A 7,458-nucleotide genomic window follows, 5' to 3' on the forward strand; every position below is an offset into this window, starting at 1 on the left:
AACTTGCGTAACGCGCCCCCTGGTGAGAGAATGCCTTGTACCAAGCATGGGCACCAATTCAGAATTATAGCTGGGATTTTGTTTAAATGGTGACCTTGACCTTAACTATATGATATTTGGTAAAGGCTAGCTAAGTACTACACATCGTGTGGATATACGCATTTTGTGTACCGACAATGAGCATCGGGTGTCTTATACACAGGGGTCCGTGTTTACCCAACTCTCTATTTCGTATTGCTTATAGGAGTTACGAGATTGATCACTGTTCATTATCTTCGCCTTTCATCTAAAACAAAGTAAAGGGTTAGAAGAGAATTTTTAAAATCATTGTAAGGTGACATTGACCTTGCCCAATAATAATGTAATAATTATGAAGTTAATGCATGTACTTGTTTCTCTTCAATCTACAAAAAGAAGATAAACTCGACATAATCTTCTTGAACCACGAAAAATAAACCCAACAACAAACCTTTTTTTAAATCAGTGTTAACCACTTATTTAAATGTTCAGTATTCTTAATATGTGCTGAGTTTGACCAAAATCATTATTTTTCTTTTCTGACAGTTTAATTTTCCTTTTATATACCTCGTATTTTTAGTCTGAATGCACTACTTTTACTTGGATAAAAAATGCATCTACACCATTTTAATTAAAAGGGCAAGATCATTTTTAAAAAATATATTTATCTTTATAACTGTACATGTACAGATAAACAACAAAGAAAACTGTAATTACCTGAGCTAAATTAGTAAAATATCTTTGCTTATTTACATCTCGTGTTAACCTGATGTGTGTTTCCGTGTGCACACATGGTGTGTATTGCACCAAGAGCACGTATATTTATATGTACAACACTGCACTTATATATAGGGGTCTAACGATCCCGTGGATTTGATTAAGAGTGTTGCTAAAATGTCCACCATTTGAGAAAGATTTGTTTACACTTTAAATACACCCATCAATAACCGTGCAAGGAACACGACGTCTCAAACTGAGTGAAAAGGAAACAAGCATGCAATATCAAGAATATCCGAGTATTTTTTACGACGGAATAATCCAAAGTGATTTCAACTTCCTTTTCAGTGTAGATATGCCTTAGTGTTATACCATCCGAATGAGATAGTATTGCCAAAATATCTCCATTACTGAATCCCAAACCAAAACATTGTTAATCTCATACATATCGTGCGCCAAAACGGATCTGCAAAGATGTCTTTTCTTTTTATATAAATTTTTAGTATGCGTAATAACGCCTCTTGGAAATGCGTAATAACGCCTTTAAAAAGGCGTTAAGTAACGCCTTTCAATCTGCGTTAGTCTAAAATCAGATCCTAATATACTCACAATCGCTACAATAGGATCATGCGCATAGTACACGTCACGAATCTAAGAAGTCTGATTTTAATTACATTGATCTGCGTTATTACGCCTTTTTGAAATAATAACGCCCTTTCCCGCGTTATAACACCTTTTCACTTTGCGTTATTACGCCCTTATAATATTTTTTTCCCCATAGTTTGATCTAATATGCTTTCGTAAAATTGCAATGCACATTTGAAGACGAATAACGCACCAGAGAATGTACAATAATACATTGAAATTGAAAGTTCAAATTTACCGTATTTAGTCATAAAAAATATATTTCAGATGAAAGTAATCCGAATAAAATTTCAAAACCTCTGCTGGACTCGAACCCTCGATCTACAAATCAGCAGTCGACGCAATAACCGATTGTCAGCTACCCAGTTAGGTAATCAATTTTAAAAGGAATATACATGTACACAATATTGCTAATATTTAGTTTCATTTATGTTTTGAAAGGAAGTCGGCCACCATGACGTTGTACATGTATAGTATACATGTATCTCTTTACTTTCGCCTTTTCAACACTTTATATATTTTGTATAAAGATGCATGTATATTTTCCGTCAATAATCTAGTTGCAAAAAAAGAAAAGAAAAGGGCAGTCCTAGTTACATACCGTTGCCATCGGCAGCATGGTACGTTACAATTTGTTACAAAGCCTAGCACGAATAGAGACACTATATGTAACACAAAGAATTACTATACTCAACTACATGCAATATTTATACAACGTTGTTACACATGCTATGATATGTAACAAATTATCACATACCGTTTCCTAGTATAACAGTGCTCTTCAAAAATGCCTGTAACCAATTTAAAGGAAGAACTATACACCTATACAGTATCCATGCATCAAATTTATTGTTTGTAGCATGCGTCCTTATAAAGTATAATAAAAAAAAAAAAAATAATAAACACTATAATTAGAACAACCACACAAACAACTCAATATTGTACAACACAGGAATTTATTTACCTGAGACAAATATATCTGACAAGTAATGTACATCCAAATCATGTGCCTTTCATTTGACAGACTCAAACTCTACAGACACAAATCTTGTGCCTTTCATTTGACAGACATCAAACTCCACAGGCAAACCAAATCATGTGCCTTTCATTTGACAGACATCAAACTCTACAGGCAAACCAAATCATGTGCCATTCATTTGACAGCATCAAACTCTACAGGCACACAAATCATGAAGATTTCAAATTCACTACATTCTTTAAACAGCCTGAGTCTAAATAATGAACCTTTCAACAAAATTTGAAAGAAAATTATTGTATTTACATATTTATTCACTTTTATTATCATCTGCATTCAAAAAAGAATTGGTGTTTTAATAGGTTTTTTAATTACCTTTTGTATGCAAAAACAGGAAATATTTTACCACATGTCTGGTTCATAGAAAGAATAACAGTAAAAAGTCAAACATAGTATTGATGTCTAATAAATACCAATGAAAAAAAAAACCAACAACACAAGTCAAATATAAATATATTGAACAAGTAACTTATGTCTGATAACTGTACAGAAGGAAAAAAAAAGAGGAGGGGGTGGGGGGTGGGGGGTGGGGGGGGGGGGGAGAGAGAACCATACATGTATTTTGGAATACACGTATCATAGTTTATGAATTTTAATATATAAATACATATTACATAAAAACAGGTTTTAATAAATGCATGTATCAGATTGAAATAATTAGCACATCAAATAAAATACTGAAGGATCTTGTGCTGATAAAATAAAAAAGTTATTCTCAGAATAAAGCACTATCAGAAGACGAAATCACAGGTTTGCTTGTCTAATTTTCCATCTAGACACACTAGATTAACCAGTAAATTTATTAGCATTTTTGAAAGATGTCAACTACTATCTTCTTAAATTTATAAAAAAACCACTACAGAGATTATCGCATGTTCACAAAGACATTCTTCTACATAAGGTATCTATTCTTCTACATAAGGTATCTATCCTTCTATATTTGACCCTTCTTTCAAATAAAAGTACACATATTTCCATCTTTTCTAAATTGTCCTTGATGTTACTCTGACATGAATACAATAAAATACATATATGTAATAACACATCTTTCAAGCAATTGTATACATTCGAGTCTAATATCATTTGCAAGACCACTCACTCAAGTGCACACATAACATAAAGTCTGTCTGATTTCATTACATCTATCATATTTCATACAGACAGGCCTCAAAACCATTTCCTGAGAATAAACTTAGGACTTTGATAGCCCCACCCCACCCCCCAAAAAATTAAAAGTTTTTCAGGCCAACATTTTTAAATTTTGATGAGGCAGGCAGGTATTTCTTTTTTTCTTGCATGGCTGTAGCATGAGTTATATTTCCTTTTTATGATGACTGCAACATGTTACCTTTTCTTTCTCATATATATAGAGTTTTATTTTTAATAAAAAAATGGCTTCACATTATTTACTATTAAGTGAAAAATATTATTCTTAAACACTTGCACATAAATGAGTATGCATTCAATAATTATTTGATCAAAAAGATACTTAGAATTTTATTAAAGGGTCTGATTCACGATTTTCCCCAAAATTTTCTTTTTCACTTTTAATGATCAAAATCTACTGTCTGTGTTTAAAAGATTTCACATAAAAATTATGGTTATAAATTATCACAGAAGCTCATTTTAGAGAGTTTATTATTTGTTTTTTAAACAAAGATTGCGGTATGTTATTGTTTACGAAATTTTCAAAAGAAATGGATATCGATCTAAGTTTATCATATCTTTTTGGAGTAAAATATGTCATCTAAAAGTTAAAATTTGTGACTATGCAAAACTAAGATGCTGTATATAATACAAAATCAATATTTTACTTGTTTGTTTGTATAGGGCCTACTTAAAAAGACTCGAGTCTTTGTTTACATAACACAGATTTAAGGTTAGAATATTGCTTTTATTTTTGCATTCAGAAGTTCAAAATTTTGGCTGTCAACATTAAATACATTATATTTTTAATGTTTAACATCGAAAATGAAAATTATTTTTATCAAAAATTGTGAACCAGTCCCTTTAAAACCTTCTGCAAAATTTACATAAATATCTATACATGTAACGAGTTACCTACAGTTCCATAAATAAACAAATATAAATTGAAAAAAAAAATCCATGCAGTACCCTTTCAACAAATGCTGTGGTGCCTGAGAAACTATTAATTAATCTTATTTTTTGGACTTTAGTCTAATTCTGAGCCACATAACTCTTGAAATAAGTTTCTAAAAGAGATGAAATTTCAGCAATGTTTGCATTTATTCTTTAAAAAAATAAAAATAAATTAGCAGTTTTTAAAACATCTGTGTTATATATAAAGTATAAATTAAAATTATTTCTATTCTCAGTTTATGGTCTTGAGGCCAGGTAAACTGAATCTGAAAGAGTGAAATTTTTGATTTTAATGTATTTACAGCAATATATAAATAGATTTGCATATTTTCTTTCAAAGCAGTCTTAGGAGACCACAAATGCAACGCACATGTATGTTAAATATAGAAATAGTAAAATGCTCTAGAAAATTCAAATACATGTGTCAGAACTTTCATACTATGAAAATGCCAACATGCAGTTTGAAAATTATGTTTTGCATATAAAGAATGGATTTGAATTTCTGTATGATATTAAACCAACAACTCTCCATAAAGTCCTCATGAAATAGGAAATGATCACAGGGATGTCAATAGTTCTGATGAGAAGCTGAAATCAGAAAGAATGATAATTACATGCACAATATCAAATCTATGAAAACAGTTTTGAGATACACTCACCTCATCAATGGACAGTAACTCATATTCATACACCTTTAAATTGCAGCTCAAAATGTTTTACAACCCATTCGAGAATTTTTCACTTGTGTTCACCAGCTTTAGGTGAAGTGACACAAATTTTGACCCATGCATGGTGCTCAGTGCCCTAGAAGTGAGGGTTCTATATCCAACGCTACTATTACACAGGACCTGGCTTTGACTTCTCGAAACAAACTCAAGTCGAAACTTGGATTTAAGTCTGAGATTTTGCTCAAATTTTGACTGCTCAAATAAAAAAAACCCTCAAACACGGCCTGCTTTTTAGATCATATCTGAAAAACCCAGTGAAATGTTCTACCCTTAGTTACCATTTTATAATTCAAAATGCTCTACCCCTAGCCTTCATTACAATCATAATATACCGGTAAACATTTCATTCTATAACATCAATTAAAAGTAGGTCCAATCTTCATGACAAATTTTTCTGTTTTTATGAGCATCAATTTATGGATTGTTAATTTTTTTAAAATCTTAAATTACTTAAATTTTAATAATGACTACTGGTAAAGTCTGAGAATCTTTATTCATTTTAGGGGAAGGATGTTGAAAGGGTGCTGACTTATGTGTAGATAATATTTCTGAATATGATGATATGGATGAAATTTCAATTAGATGAAAGGAGGAAAATGTAAAATATACTGTAGATCATTCATTTCATGTGACATGATTTTTCAGATTTTTGGGGCACTGTATACTCATAAAATGAGTATCAATATTCAATGTGCATGCATCGTCTCCTCAGTCCTGTGCCACTCACTTAAAAAGTTTAACCTCACATGAGATAAATTACTGATGATGAATACCTTTTGCTTACTAATGGACTAAAATTCATACCTATTCCATTCATTAGAAATTCAGAAAATCTTCTGATCCAAGATTTTAATGAATTTGCTAGAAAACTCAAATTCATAATACTGCTGAAGACAACAAAATTCATCCATTCCGCACAAATTGCAGGATTTGAGCCGCAAAGCTATATTGAACAAATTCAAACATTGACAAAACAAAACTTGAATTGTCATCTACTCAAACACAACACATTCACAACAATTTGAGTTTGTCAAGCAATCATTAAGAGATCTAGGAAAACGCCAAAAAAATCAGATAAAAACAATATGTGCATTATAATGCATAAATCTGATTACATTAAAGAAGGAGAACAACAATTAAATTCCAAATACTATTCTCATCTATCCAATTACAAGTTACAAGATCTTGTAAAATTAATACAAGAAAAACTCTCATTAAATTAAAGGGCGAGTTTGAGGATACTTCATATAACTTCCTACAACAAAGCACCATAATACAGGGATAGGCAGATTATATCTTCTGCCCAAAATTCATAAAATTGACGTGCTATGTGGTCTAAATGCTCCCCATCTGTATGTGATATCTGAACACATCAGATAACCAAGGAAATTATAAACAAATATCCAGGTACACATCGTATAATGTACATGTATCACAGGTTAACGTTATCGTGATGAGAGTTTTATCATATTTCATAGAGGACAAAAACAAATCTATGATATATTCACTATAACAGATTCTGCAAGTCAACTACTTAAATTCACGAATGAAATATCGATAAATAGAAATGCACTTCTTGCACACTATGGTGTATAAAGGAAAGCGATTTGAGGCAACTTGCATCCTAGATTTTAAAATGTACATCAATGCAACAAACATGTTCCAATATTTGGAACGAAAAAGTGCAAATTTTAAGGGATTTATTAAAGGTGGAACCATAGGCCATATGAGAAACTCAACTGATGGGGATGTACATCAAGAAATTCTTAAAGATTTCAAAACAAACCTTCTAAAAGGGGCTCTAGTGATAATGAAATCAATCAAAACATACATCGTGGTACTTGATAACTATGATTGAGCCACTAAGTTATCAGGTCTAAATAAATGCAAAAAACATGGTATACCCCTTTTGTCACCAATTAACCCTGGAATTTGAAAAATTAAGCAAACGCTTCTAAAATACTGGCACATCCTCCAGAAAGACAAAGCCATGTTCTCTGTTCTACCACATGTGTCGTATAAACACAACAAACAAGAGGATACGCTCACAATTAAACTGCATGAAAATTGTAAAATGCAAATAAACTCCTAAAGAGGCAGATTTGCATATGCAGCTAAAATTCAATCAATTGATCAATCAAATCAATTAGTTCAATATCATAACCTCATACAACACCGCCAAAACACTTAATTAGTGTAGTGTCAAGTGATTAT

At 31.5% G+C, this 7,458-nt stretch overlaps 2 protein-coding genes across 2 annotated transcripts in view; both read right to left on the bottom strand.

The window, feature by feature from the left end:
- The window catches only part of LOC125678743 (trichohyalin-like), a 40,769-nt gene extending 38,565 nt beyond the window's left edge, over nt 1-2,204 (bottom strand). The window contains exon 1 of the mRNA XM_056162918.1: nt 2,138-2,204. The gene's annotated coding sequence lies outside the window, so the exon portion shown is untranslated. The remainder of the gene's footprint in view (nt 1-2,137) is intronic.
- A 113-nt stretch (nt 2,205-2,317) lies between these two features.
- Nucleotides 2,318-7,458, bottom strand: part of LOC125678735 (ubiquitin-conjugating enzyme E2 G1-like) — a 29,855-nt gene continuing 24,714 nt past the window's right edge. Inside the window, exon 6 of the mRNA XM_048917407.2 lies at nt 2,318-5,104. The gene's annotated coding sequence lies outside the window, so the exon portion shown is untranslated. The remainder of the gene's footprint in view (nt 5,105-7,458) is intronic.

The sequence above is a fragment of the Ostrea edulis genome, chromosome 1, assembly GCF_947568905.1.
Source record: "Ostrea edulis chromosome 1, xbOstEdul1.1, whole genome shotgun sequence".
Classification (NCBI taxonomy): Eukaryota; Metazoa; Mollusca; class Bivalvia; order Ostreida; family Ostreidae; genus Ostrea; species Ostrea edulis.